General features: G+C 33.0%; 1 protein-coding gene across 1 annotated transcript in view; it reads right to left on the bottom strand.

The window, feature by feature from the left end:
- The window catches only part of ACSS3 (acyl-CoA synthetase short chain family member 3), a 245,851-nt gene that overhangs the window by 165,659 nt on the left and 64,815 nt on the right, over nucleotides 1-15,377 (bottom strand).

Here is a 15,377-nt window from a genome sequence, read left to right as displayed (position 1 = left end):
TGGCACTGAATGAAGTGGAAAACCTTGGCCTTTTTAAGCTACAGTCTTTAACAGGTCTCAGTCTCACTGAAGCAAAATTCCCTGCAGTGATTGAGGCTAGGTAAGAATTGAAGCAAAGAATGGCCTATTTTATCAATTTTTTAAAAAATCTAATCTGGGAGAGGAAAATCTTCAGGATTTCTAGCCAAATCAGACACAATTGCTACTAACCTTCACTGAGTCTATCAGAACCCAAAAAATAACCATTTGGGGCTTGGCCTGGGACCAATTATTGTTCACCAATCAATGATAAACAGAGTGATTTGGTTTTAAGGCATGGGCCTTAAGAAAGACTTGTAGCTGATAAGCTCTAAGAAAATTTGGGAAAATTTTTCAAAAATAAAAAAATTAGATAAATAAATATAGATTCTTTTGAGTAGAGCACCAGCAAATAAGGGTATATCTAAGAAAGATATCTAAGAAGGAAGGAATGGAGGGAGGAACAGATTATAAGCTCCATGAAGACAGATTCTATCCCTTGCCCTCTTGGTATTCCCAGTAGTTAGCACATAGTAGGCCTAGCACACAGTATCACTTGATAAATGATAATTGTTAAGTGGATTACAGTTGAGCTATATAGTACAGATGTATTCTATATTTAAAAGAGACACTTAATTGGAGAAACAGGTTCTCAAAGTTTTTAACCAATCTCTGATCACTGATAATTCATTTTCATTTATGACTACAAAAAGAAACCTATCCCCCCTCACTGTCTCGAATGAATGGGATATATTATTTTTAGTGAAAAGTCAAACATGGAAATGTAAGAATGTGTGTGCTTTAAGAAATGATGAAAGATTTGGCTTCAAGGAAATCTAGAAACACTTGTATAAGGTAATACAGAATGAAATGAGAACAATTCTCTCTCCTCCTCTCTCCCTCTCATCTCTTTCTGTCTTCCCCTTTCTATCTACCTATCCATGTACATATACACACATACATATATATACACATATACACATGTACAGATATATATGTATATATATATTTATACACACAATCACAAAATTGTAAAGAAAATTTGAAATGAATGCAATAACCCATCATCCTTCCAGAGATATGATGATATGAAACACACTACTCCATCCTGACAAAAAGATGATAGTATAGAACAATATATATATGTTTGTTTTAGACATGGCCAATGCAGAAATCTGTATTACTTGGATATTCATATTTGTTTTCAAGGGTTTTTTCCCCCCACTGGGAAAAAGAGTTAAGTTAAGAAAACAGATTTTTGTTCACAAAAAATAAAAAATAAAAAGAAGACTAAAAATTACATAGAATCATATAGTTAGAGTTTGAAAAGGCCTCAGCAGTCATCAAGTCCTATATCATTTAAGAGATGAGAAAACTAAAGTCCAGAGTAAAAAAACTGGCTTGGTTAATCACACAGTTTGTAATTAATATATGTCATATTTCATCCCAAGACCCATGTTTCTCAATCTAGGAATCCTTTCCAGTGATCTATGCTGCCTAAATCATTAGTTCATTGGGAGGAAGGAATAGGAGAAATGAAAAATATATAGTCAGATGCTGCCTATTAATCCAATAAGAGAATGGTGAGAGCTTCTTATTAATGAGATAATTTCTAGTCTCTCTTCAAACTGAAATCTATAAAAAAGCTCCAATGAAATAGGGCCAGCAGGAACTAGTTTCTGAAACTAACTGAAATCCTATTGAGATTCTCAATCTGAACAAAACAGGAATAGGAAAGAAAAATCTAGCTGTCACTATCAAGTCAATGTTTAGAATATCTATTATGAAAGTAATCACAGCTGTTTCCGGGGGCCATTCTGCTTGCCTTGATTTTTTTTTTTTCCCCAGACCGATCATTGCAAAAGGAAAGAAAATAACATTGTTGCTTAAGGAGAATCATTCTCCTTAAGTAATCATTCTCCCAGATATCCATCTCTATGAAGCTTTTTCAAAGGGAATAATTTTCTTTTTTTCCCCACTGATATCTTTTGGTTCTATATCTCCTTACACTCCTCAAAAATCTCCCTTACTTTCCTCTCTTCCGTTATACTTTTTAGACTCAAGGTACATAGTGGGAAGTGACAGATAGAAGAAGGGAGATGAATTCAAGTCTTGCCTAATATACCTACTAGCTGTTTAATACTAAGAAACTCATGTAACTTCTACAAGCCTCCGTTTCTTTATCCATAAAATGGAGAAAATAATAACACCTATCTCCCAGAATTATTGTGGGTTTCAAATGAGAAAATATAAGTAAAATGATATGCAAATGATAGCCTGTAGTATTATAACAGGATTAAATGTGAGGAAAAATACTTTAGGAAAGCCCTACATAAGTCATAGCAAACATCGTATGTAGAATTACACATCAGAACATTAGAATGGGATCTTTTGTAAACATACTAAATATATATAAAAACTTTATTAGTTGTGTCATGTATAGGTAGACAATACAGCAACTAGAGCCTGAAGTCAGAAAAGTCTGAGTTCTAAGCTGGATTCAAATATATATTAACTTTATGACCTTGTGCAAAAAGTTCTGTTTGTATCATTTCCCTCAACTTTTAGATAGAGATAATAATTGCACTTCCTTCCCAGAGTTATGACAATTAAAGGAGATATTTGTAAAGAATTTGGCACAGTACCTAGGACATAACGGGCCTCAGATAAATGTTGTAATGTTCTTTTGTTTTGGTTTTTTTTGGGGTCTCTGGAGGCAGCCTTCCTTTCAGTTCAGTATTGTCTCTTTCCAAGTCTTGTCTCCTTTCCTGGGGCCTGATTAGCTTTCTTAGAGGCCTATCTCTCTCCCTGGTTCCGAGAACTTGAGCTCCTGCCACCAGTCCTTTGTGTTCTCTGCCTCTGCCACCTTCTTGAGATCCTCCTGAATGTGTCTTGGTTTCTGTGGGGGAGGCAGGAAGACCGCCACCCTGTCTCTGTCTTCCAATTCTGATTCTGGCTGTGTGAATCTCATTGTACACGTACTAAACTAGAAAACTGTTAAGCACCGTGCTAAACAACCATTGTCTCTATCAATTCCACTGACTTTTCCCCAATTATATATAAAAATAGTTTTAACTTTTTTTTTTTTAATTTTGAGTTCCAAATTCTCTCTTTCCCTTCCCTTCCCTTTCATTGTGAATTCAAGCAATTAGACATGTTATGCATGTGCAGTCATGTAAAACATTTCCACATTAGTCATGTTGTGAAAGAAAAACAGACCTTTCCCCCCAAAAAAAGCAAGAAAAATAAAAGTTTTTTGAAAGTATACTTTAATCTGTATTTCTACCCCATCATTTGTTTCTCTGGAGATAGATAGTATTTTTCATCATGAATCCTAAATTTAGGATTGTCTTGGATGATTGTATCACTGAGAATACCTAAATTGCTCATAGTACAGTATTTTTATTACTATGTATAATGTTCTCCTGGTTCTACTAATTTCATTTTGCATTAGCTTAAATAAGTTTTTCCAGGTTTTTCCAAGACCAAGCTACTCATCATTTCTCATATCTATGTACCATATATTCAGTCATTCTCAATTAATAAACATCCCCTCAATTTCCAAGAACTGCTATAAATATTTTTGCACATATAGTCCCTTTTCCTTTTATGTTTTTTTATAACAAAAGGCTTGATGATTTATGACAAAGCAAATGAATTTCCACTAAATCTTTATGGTTTGCTTTACTATCCCATTAAAGGGATACTTTTATTGATTAGAAAAAAAAAAAAGGCCTAAATTAAGGTTTCTTTTCACAGCAATACAATCAACACTTCAGTGGACTGAGTTAAGCAAACTCTGTTCCTTTTTTGGAAGCTGTTACTACCAATTAATCAAGTTGACTCAAATTAAATTTAAATTGCCAGGTTCAGAAAGGTCACATAGCTTTCCAATGAAAGAAATTATTTTCCAAAACTCACTGAGCTTTGACTAGAGATGACCTCTTATAGCCAATAACTATGTTCTGCAGAGAGTAAGAAGTGCTAATAAAACATTTGTTGAATTAGCTTAAGTTTATTTATTAAGTTAGAGATTGTAACTCTATCCCCCCAAAAATTCTTTACTCAAAGAAGATGAGGTTTTATTCTGAAGTGGAAATGGAGTTTATTCCTTTTTTATTAACCTCTTCAGAGATTAGGATCAGTGATATGAGTAGTCAACCTAGGACAAAAGGGAGATGAAAATTTGCTCTATTAAAAATAAATCTTTGAAGGATACAACTAATCTCATCTGCAATAAATCTTTAAGAGAAGGGAATAGCTGTTTTATTCCTATAAATCTGAAAATATTTTATTTTTCTCATCATGGTGTAAAAAGAATGTTTTAATCCCATTGTTATATACATATATTCAAATTAATAAATCCTCATCCCAAAATACAAATCTCATTCTATACTGAGTATTATATATTTCTCAGCCTCAAGAGACTTTTCATAAAGTATTCTAACATTTACTTAAACATTCACTAAGAGAATTTAAGCTATTAAAGGGTAAGTCTCTTCATAGATACTTAAAATAGACTTGTTCATGATTAGTGATCAATTCTTAAATAGAGAGCACATCAAAATAAGATGTATATTTCATAAACTAAAAGAGGAAGTTTGCCTAGGTCTCAACTTCTTTGGTCTTTAGTGGTTTCATCTATAAAATAAGAGATTTAAACTATGAAATATTAAGGCAGTTAGGTGACCCAATGGATAAACTGTCAGGCCCAGAGTTAGGAGGATTCATCTGCAGGAGTTCAAATCTGGTCTGAGAAACTAACTAGCTATGTGATGCTGGACAGGTCACTTAATTCTGGCTGCCTCAATTACTTCATCGGTAAAATGAGATAGGAAAGCAAATGGCAAACCATTTCAGAACCTTTGCCAAGAAAATCCTAAATGGGGTCACAGAGAGTCAGGTCATAGTCAGATATAACCAAAAAACTGAACAAGCATATCTTTGGATTAAGATAATAGCCACTCTAGGGGAAGCTAGGTGGCGCAGTGGATAGAGCACCAGCCTTGAATTCAGGAGGACCCGAGTTCAAATCTGATCTCAGACACTTAACACTTCCTAGCTGTGTGACCCTGGGCCCCAGCCTCAGGGGAAAAAAAAAAGATAACCACTTTAAATGCTTTAGAGAGCCAGCATAAAGTAATAGAGAGGCTATCCTAGGAGCTAAGAAGACCTGGGTTGAAATCTCATCTTTGATACAACTGGCAAGTCATATAGACTTTCAGTGTACTAGGCAATTTTCTAAAACATCTCCATAAAAGTAATGTTCCAAAGAAAACCTAAATCTACCCACTCAAAAAAAAAAACCCAACTCAAAAATAAAAAAAAAATATGCTTCAATCTGTATTTAGACACAATCAGTTCTTGCTCTAAATATAAATAGTATTTTCATCATAAGTTCTTCAGAGTAGTCTTGGATCATTATGTTGCTGAGAATAATAAAGTAATTCACAAGTGATCATCCCACAATATTTGTCTTGCTTTATATATAATACATTTCACTTTGCATAAGATCATGGAGAACTTTTCCAGTTTTTTTTTTCTGAGATCTTATCATTTCCCATAGAAAACTGTATTCAATAACAATCACATATCACAACTTGATCAACAATTGATGAGCATTCCCTCAATTTCCAATTCTTTGTCCTGAGAAAAAGTACTATTATAAATATTTTTGTACCTATAGGTCCTTTTCCTTTTTTGACAAAAATCTCTTTTGGGATATATACCTAGAAGTGGTATTGTTAGGTTAAAAAGTATGTATAATTTTATATTTATTTCAGCATATTTCCAAATTGCTCTACAGAACAGTTAAATCAGTTCACAATTTCACCAACAATGCTTTAGTGTCTTATTTTTCCACATTTTGTTCAACATTTGTCATTTTCCTTTTCTGGCCCATTAGCCAATCTAATAAGTATGAGGTAATACTACAAAATTGTTTCAGTTTGCATTTCTCCCATCAATAGTGTGTAATAGTATTTTTTTTTCATATGGCTAAAAATAACTTTATTAGTTCATCTGAAAATTGTTCACATCTTTTGATTTTTATCATTTATCAATTTATCAATTGAGGAATGCTCTTATTTCTTATAAATTTGACTCAGGTCCCTATACGTTGAAAAATGAGGCCTTCATCAGCGAAACTTGCTTCATTTTTTTTTCAGTTATTATTGCTAATTGTGTTACCCTCCATGACAACTTCCTCTGTATTTTATTGTCTTATTTCTTTCAACTTCTCTCTCCTAAAAAGTATTTGCTTCTCACCACCACTTCCCTTTGTTATCTTCTTCTGAATGTGTTTTGATCTTTTTAGTCACTATAGTAACTTTCTATGGTGAAATCTTTTTTCTATTCTTTGCTCATTTTACTAGCTTATTACTCATTTTTAAACTCTGTTAAAGCAGGGCTCTGTGCATCTGTTTTCAAAGATCTTCCTAGGACTTGTAAGTTTTTAATTCTTCCAAAGTGGTATGATCTAAGGAGAAATGTGTGTATTACTCCTGGCCTATACCTTGGTGTCTGTGAGCTGAGAGGTCTGGAAACCCTCAGTGCTGCCTCTAATTCAGAGACCCTAAACCCTGCTTTGGGATAGTTCAGTAGATGTGGCTTGTACCCTCTCCCACCTTGCTTGATGCAAAAGACATTTCTTGCTGACCTTCCAAGTCATCCTCAGCTGGAAAATTATTATATTCCATCTTTTTATGAATTCTCATGTTCTAAAATTTTAGAGCTATTATTCAGAGGTATTTAGAAGGGCCTGGGGAGCGCTCAGACAAGTCCCTGCCTTTATTCCTTCATCTTGGCTCCCACTCTTAGAGTCAAATCCATTCTTTACTTCTAATCACTGTCTTCACATCAGATCCTATAAAGTCAAACATCAATGTTGTTCTTCTCTTAAGTCTTCCCTGATCACCTTCTTCTGGCCCTTTACCCTCCTTCCATCATCAAGGTGCAAATATGGGCAAATCCGAACTTGCTATAAAGAATGTTTTTAAAAACAATTTAAGCTATCTTAATAGGGAATGAGATGTCTTGGGAGGCAGTTGGTTCTTCTCCCATTATAGATGTTCAAACAAAAATTGGATGACCACTTTTTGGGGTTGTAAAAAAGATTCCTAGTCAGGTATGGATTAGACTCCATGGGATTATAAACAATCTGCAAACATCACATATATGTCACAGATTGCATCCTCCTTCTCTCTATTTCAAATCATATTAAGGACTCTACTTTCTCAACAATTGGTTCCACAGAAAAGCTTCTGACACCATCATCATTATCTTCTTTTTTCCTGCTTAAGGTGATCATAGTTCTGTTAAAGTGTCTACTACTCAGTTCAATTCAATTAATTCTACCTGAGGCAGTTTCTTTCCTTATAAATTTATAAATACTCTTTAGACATCCCTTCCTTCTTTCTTCTCCCTTTGATTCATTTAACTTCTTCATTTTCCTATGCCCCTATTATAATGTTGACTAAATACATTTTTGTTGTTGTTGTTGTTTATTAGCCTGGAAACCTAATTAGAACTTCTAACTCTGCTTCTATGGGTTGATGCATTCCAAGTTTCAAATAAACATTCAAATGAACTTTTGGATTTGAATAGAAAAACATTAGAACTAGTTCCAGTATGACCAAGGTAAAGGCTGCCTATGATTTTGACTACTTAATAAAGTTCTGGAAAGAATGATAGAGAAAAAAGGGGAAAGCAATTGAAAGAATAAATATAGGAAGAAGAGAAAAATTTACCAACAAAAATGAAATGATAGTTTACTTAAGTAAGCCAGAAAGTTTACAAAAAAATTAATCAAATAAAAATAGCAAAATACAAAATAGTATCCCAAATAGTCTTTTATATATAGGGTTAAAGTTTAGAACTGCACTAAGACTTTTGAGATACCTTATATTACTAAAAAATATTCCAGAAATGAGAATTAGGCAATTCTATTTAAAATAAGTAAAAGCATGAATAAAATATCTTGAAATGAACCCACCTAGACATTGAGGACTCACATAAACAAAACTGCAAAATATCATTTATAGAAATAAAGGAAGATTAAAATAATTAGATATTTACTGTTTCTTGCTTGGTGATCATATATGGTTAAGATTTCTCTTTTTTTCAATTCAATTAATTCTGAGGTAGTTTCTCTCCCACATAAACTCATAAATTCTCTTTAATCTTCCTTCATTCCTTCTTTCTTTCTTTCTTTTCTTCTGACCTTAACTCATTAAACTCAATTCTCTATGTTTTTATCACATTGTGTGTTAAATGCTTTTGTTTGCTGCCCTAAAATCCTAACTAAAACTTACTACCTAATTTATACACTTACTGCTATGTCAGTCAATCTATGATAATAATTAATAACAATATTCATTTGAAGGAAATAAACATGAAAAGTAATTGTAAAACAAGGAAAGTAATTGTAAAAATTCAAGAACGAAGGGTTCCTAGCATTATCAAATTGCAACATATTACAAGAAGTAATCATCATTAAGGAATCTAGATGGCATAGTTGATAGCACAATGAACCTGGAGTCAGAAAGTTCAGATTTTAAATCTGACCTCAGACAGGTACTGTGTCATCCTAGAAAAGTCACTTAACCCCTGCCAACATAAAATGAGAAAGGAAAAGGCAAACCACTCTAATATCTATGCCAAGAAAGCCCCATAGACCTACAAGGACACATTACTGAGCAACCACCACCAAATCTAATTAGTATGTGTGTTATTTTTAATTAAAGATAAAAAGGTAGATTAGAACAAAATAGAAAAATAGGATATTAAAGCAGATGAACATTATAGTCTAGTATTGGTAAAACTTAAGACTATAAAATAAGGGGGAAGAATTATCTATTCAACAAGATCTGCTGGGAAAAGTAAAAATCGATTTTATAGAAATAGCTTTAGAGGGGAAGTTAGGTGGTACAGTGGATACAGCACCAGCCCTGAAGTCAAGAGAACCTGAGTTCAAATCTGACCTCAGACACTTAATACTTCCTATCTGTGTGACCCTGGGCAAGTCACTTAACCCCAACTGTCTGAGCAAAAAAAAAAAAAAAAAAGAAGGAAAGAAAGAAAAGAAAAGAAACAAACTAAATATAAAAGATCAGATATTTTTAAAAACATTATAAAATATTTGAAAAATTCAGAATAAAGAAAAAGGAATTAGAAGGAAAAGGTGCATATTTATCTCTCTGCCTATCTACACACAAATAAATACACACACACACACACACACACACACACACACACGTACATGAAAAATACCACCAAAAGTAAGTTAAAAACAAACTCAAGAACACTACTAATCTTGGGTTCAGAGAAGAGGTGATGAAATTATATCTTGGTCCTCTTGGTTGAGAAGTGGGGATTACAAGTGTAGAATGCAGCATACTCTCTTAATTTACCTTACTTGATTTTCTTTGAGATAAAAGAGGATAAACAAGTATCTATAATATATTTCAAAGGTATTCATAAAACTTAAAAGAAAAAAATTTTGAAGATACAATTCGTTTTTGAGCTTGGGATTACATGTGTTTTTCCCAGGAGCATATTAAGCAATGAAAAACCAGAAAATACAGAACTTGTTATGGTAGGAAAAAAGGATAGTTTTAGCTATTACTCAAAACCCATCCATGTGAGTGATTATTCTATAAATTATTCATTAACATTAAGGTTATTAAATGAGAAACAATCTTTTGAAACAGTGAACACTATTTGATCCTCAAATGTAGACTCTCTTCAGCTATTTTTTCTCCTATAGTATTGTTTAATAGATAAATGGTAACTGTTTAGTGGAATTGGAGGCATTATGGAATTCTGGATAGTCCTCAATATCTGGTTTCAAATGCTACTTATGACTCATTTTGGCTGTGTGACTGTGGACAGACAAGTTACTTATGTCTCCAAGATTCACATAACTCATTCAGACATAAGGCATAGTAAAGATTCTGTAGGCCAGCAACTGGATTCAATAATGCTGAATTATTTTTATTAGTTTGGAAAATTATCTTTTCATCACAAAATTGATCCCTTTTATACATCAAAATAGGTATATTTTAAAATAAAAAGTGGAAGTTAAGTGCAACAGAACTAGTTTACCTATTTGCTATTTCTGTTCTCTGCCACATATACAAATGTATTTCCTTTTTATTTTTTGTCACATCAGGATACTTGCATGTTCACAAAGATACCTTACTGGTATATATTTAATTGGATTGTACTATGTCACATATAGGATATGTATCCTGCCTTTTTTTTTTTCAACTTAAAACAATAGTTGAAGGCAGGCAGTTAAAAAGCAAAGTTAGAAAGGGAAAGTGACAAATGTTGGAGGGGATGTGGAAAAAAATGGAATCTTAATTCATTGTTGATGGACTTGTGAGAGATCTGTGAGAAATGTTGGGAGATCAATCTGGAATTATATATAAGTATATATATATATATATATATACACACATACATATACACATATCTATATATATATATACACACACTTGTTTATATACATCTAAATGTGTATATATATATGTGTGTGTGTACTTATTAACATGCACACATACATGTATATTTGTGTCTAAAGGTAGCTATGGGGTAGAAAGTTATGTGAATACTTTGTTATGTATTTAAAAGTAATAGCCAGTTGTATATAATAGATCTGCAATTTTAAGTGCAATCCTCTTTTTCTTTTGTATTCCACTTTGTTATGGAAATCCTTATTTTATTTCTTAAATTCAGATTTTTTAAAAGCAATCACCAACTGTATGCCTCAAAACATAATATTATGAGTACATGGAATTTTATTTTTTTACATAGAGAATATGGCACATGAATATGCCTTGGGATTCAAACCAAATCCTTTTGCTAAGTCTGTCAAAGTGGATAGAACAAATGCGTATTATTGATATTACCTGGTTTTAACCTTTTTAAAAAAACATAGGATTATAAAAGACACCATCACCTCAAATAAAAGGACATGAACAGAAATCCTGTACTATTTGGATCAATGCTGCACCAATTCTTCCACCCCACCTGTATAATTAAAAAACCAGATGTCTTAGTACAAAACATACAGCAAAGATTGTGGGTACTCCAAATGCATTTAAACAATGTCAGGTCACATTCTCCTTAACCTTTATGTTCCTGGTTGGTCAATACATTCTGAAAGTCAATCAATATAAATGAAAGGCTGCTAGAGATCTCATTAAATGGTCTAGGAGGGCTACAAGGACATCACATAATTGCAGTAGAGGAGTTTCTCTCAAATCTGAAGAAAACCTTCCATTGCACACACTCTTATTATCAAACAACAGAAGGAAGGGAAAAGTTCTTTACCTGCATTTTTGCCTTCTACCAATGTAAGCTGGTATTTTCTTTTCATTCTATACTCAGAAAATTGACTAGGAAACAGAGAAGACAAGTGACTTGGCTAGCTAATAACATGCCAGAGTTGGAGGTTAAACCCTAATCTTCCTGGCTTCGAAGCCAACTCTCAATATACCATAACATATGACTTCTAAACAAAATACATCAAAATAATTCTTTTCCAAATATCCCTTACTGTGTCATATGTGTCACAAGAGTAATATATTTTAAAAGAACTAGCCAAATAAGAGAAGATAAGCAATGCACTCAATCATCCCAAGATCCCAACCTTGACAAATTAGTCAGAACTGAGATTTCATCAACCACTCATAACTATTTCATTATTGTTATTTTATATGCCTACGAGACAATAAAAGAGAGCAGTGGATAATCCAATGAATCAAAGCAAAGCAAGGTATTTTTCTCAAATTCCAGTATTTCCTTCATCAGCTGGGCACATTCATTGCAGATCATAATCTTTATCAAATAGTTCCAGTGACTGAAAAATTCAAAATCTTATTGTCAAATGAAGTTGGGTCAGAAAAAAAATCATTTAAATAAACATATTGAAATGCTATAAAACTAAAGTCCTTCTCGGATACCTCACTATAATTTGGAGGTAAACTAGGCAGTTAAAGGCATGTTAATGGAAAACAAACCCTCTGGTAGGTTTCACTTATTGAGTCAACCCAAGAATAGATAGTCCAAGAATCCCCCAAGTCAATCATGCAGAAGTCATCAATGACATACTGATGACCAGGGGTTGACTTTTTGTTGTTTTTGTTTTGTTTTGCTTTTTGGTGGTCACTGCAGCTCACAAAAATTCCTACTAAACTGTGGAGTGGTGGTAATCTGAATCAGCAGAAAGTGTACTGATACAAAATTAAATCACAAATCCTTAAAATATTAAAGTAATCCCATTTAGGAATGTTGTGTGCAAATTGATTAATTTGGTCTGTATTCAGTCTGGAGTAATTAGTTTTACCCACTAGTGATTTTTAATAAAAATTACTGAAAGTTAGACAATAGTTATTTAAATTGATCTATAAATCAAGTACAGGTAATGTAGCATATGGAAGTATATATTTCTTATAACAACATTAATATAGTATACATAATTATATAATGATATATTGTTGTTGTTCATCTATTTCAGTTGTGTCCAATTATTCACAATCCCATTTGAGTTTTTCTTGCCAAAGAAAGGAGAGAGACTTTGCCATTTCCTTCTCCAGATCATTTTATAAATGAGGAAAATGAGGCAAACTGGATAAAATTACTTATCTAGGGTTACACAGCTAATAAGCAACCGGAGAACTCAAGAAGATGACTCTAGGCCCCCAGATATGAATATGAATCAGGGGAGAGACAGCTCAAACGAAATTAAATCACAAATCCTTGAAATATTAAAGTAATTTCATTTGGGACTCCTGTATTTAAAATGTTCACTTGGCCTGTATTCTTTAGTCTGGATATGATATTATATGTTATAATATGATGACATTATATTATAATAATATTATAACATTATTATCATCATCCTCTTTATTTCTCTTTTATTGTTTTTCTCCCAACTTAATCATCTAATAACCATAACTTCAGTTTTTTCTTTTTTCTTTCATTCTCACCAAGTATATTAGCTAATAACAGACAACAACACTCATGTCATTGAAATATTCTTGAAATTTAGACATGTATTTTTTTCATTCATCACTTATACAGACACTGCCATTAACTCCCTCAAGTATACCCTTATAATTTGCATTTAACAGGCATAGTATTAAGCAAGCTTATTACTGTTCAAGTAATAATTAAAGCAGATACAAGAAGAGAGGAAACTTATAACATGAAAGTAATGTGCAATTTAAAAACATGGTGATCACCAAGACAATATAAGAAACAGACAACATACAACATACATCATCGCCACTATGAGGAGGCACCAGCATCTAAATTCTAAAATCTGGGAGAACCCTGCTATCCAGAGTGTCATGAGGGAAGCTTTATTAGGTAAGTGGTACCAAACATCCTAAGTTCTCAAAGCCCCTTTCCACTAAGGGATTTTAATAGGCTGAGAAAGAAGGCAGCATGTTAAATATTTTCAGTTGATACATGACTTTTGAAACAGAACAGTTTCCTTCAGGTAAAGGGGCTCTATCACAAGAGGTCCATCAAAGAGAATATTTGTTTATTCCTTTAGAAGAATTACCAAGAACTGGTAAACACAGGCTTACCATAAAGGGTGTTTATTAATTAAGGCACCAGAAAGATGGCCAATCTTCTTAATGCTTCCTGATATTCTTATAGATAACTGGGAGCATGTTCCAAAGTTCTCAGTAAATAAATTTATACAAAGGTATACCTGAGACTTACTGAGATTCCTCACTAGGATTCCCTGCAACCCTCAACACCTAAACCAGCTTTGAAAAACTTATATCACCCTGACATTACTCACTTATTAGATTTTGCCCTCATTGTTCCCTTTCATTCATAACAGATAATATTGATACATAAGATCCTCTGTTCATTTTGTCAACTAAATTAAGGAAGAATGCTATCTGAAACTATCAACTGAATGAACTTTCATGAATAAGAATTATACATAACCAAGTTAGAATGTTTGTTGGATATCATATGTAACATATTTTCAATTACTCAGTTAATGAAAAGACAACAGTTAAAATTTTTACTTCAAAACTGGGTCTCCTCTCTCATCTTGTAAAGTGGAATAATCAGAACAATAAGAGACAAAAAACCTAACATTCTCATGCCACAGTGATGAGGCTGAGATCAGGACAAGTTAAGCACATCAGTGTTGTGGATTAGAAAAAAAATATTACATTTGGAATCAGAAGGCCTGGTTTTAATCCCACCTCCAAAAATCCCAAGCTCTGTGACCATGGATAAGTCACACCATCACAAAATCTGAGAATTAGAAGTAGCTTGATTGCATATCTAGTCTAACCTATAGACAAATAAAGTCCAGTAAAATATAGCCAACCCATGGCATGTTGGCAGATAGATGGTGTATTGGAGAAGGCAATGGAGTCAGAAATAACAGAGTTCAAATGTGGCCTCAGATAATAGCTGTGTGACTCTGGGCAAGTCATTTATCCTTTCTCTGCCTCAGTTTCCTCATCTCTAAAATGCAGATAATAATAATAATAGCAGCCACTTCTCAGACTAATTATTAGACCCAAATGAAAACTCTAAAATGCTTAGTACAGTTCCTGGCAAATCATTATTTAATGTTTGCTTTAATCTCTCTAGGTTTCATTTTCCTTATCTACAAATTGCAATTGTACTCATATTCTCTATATTATAGATTACTGCAAGGAAAACACTTAATAAAATTTAAATTATTATATGTCTGTCACTTGAGCATTAGCTGTCACTGAAGCCTGAAGCCAGAAAGACTCATCTTCCTGAGTTAAAATCTGTCCTCAGATATGTACTAGCTATGTGACCCTGGACAGATCACTTCACCTTGTTTGTCTCAGTTCCTCATCTATAAAATGAGCTAGAGAAGGAAATGCAAACTATGTCAGTATTTTTGCCAAGAAAACCCTAAAGGGGCCATCAAGAATCAAACATGACTGAAAAATGACTAAACAACAAAACAACAACATGTATGTCACTTATTAGTGATAGCTAGCTGATGGCAAAAGTTTCTTTATTCTATTCCACATTGCCTTTCCATAACTGCTGAATTTTGTATAAAAATATAAACTGGCTATAATTAGGTCATTATTTTGATCTGACTTCTTTCTAGTGCTGAAAATAGCAAGAATTATTGTAACAAAACTAATATATTTATACTATGTTTATAGTATATTGCATATTTTCACATATATCTAGTCCTTGCTGGAATAAACAAATGACTACCTGGCACACAATAATCCCTTACTGGTGATTAATAAATGCTTGCTGATTTATTGATTACCAGTGAAATAACAGAAGGAATTGTTGCTCAGGTATAGATTGGACTAGAC

This window comes from Sminthopsis crassicaudata, chromosome 5, assembly GCF_048593235.1.
Source record: "Sminthopsis crassicaudata isolate SCR6 chromosome 5, ASM4859323v1, whole genome shotgun sequence".
NCBI lineage: Eukaryota > Metazoa > Chordata > Mammalia > Dasyuromorphia > Dasyuridae > Sminthopsis > Sminthopsis crassicaudata.
Note: the sequence above shows the minus strand (reverse complement) of the source record. Positions and strands in the feature narration are given on the sequence as shown.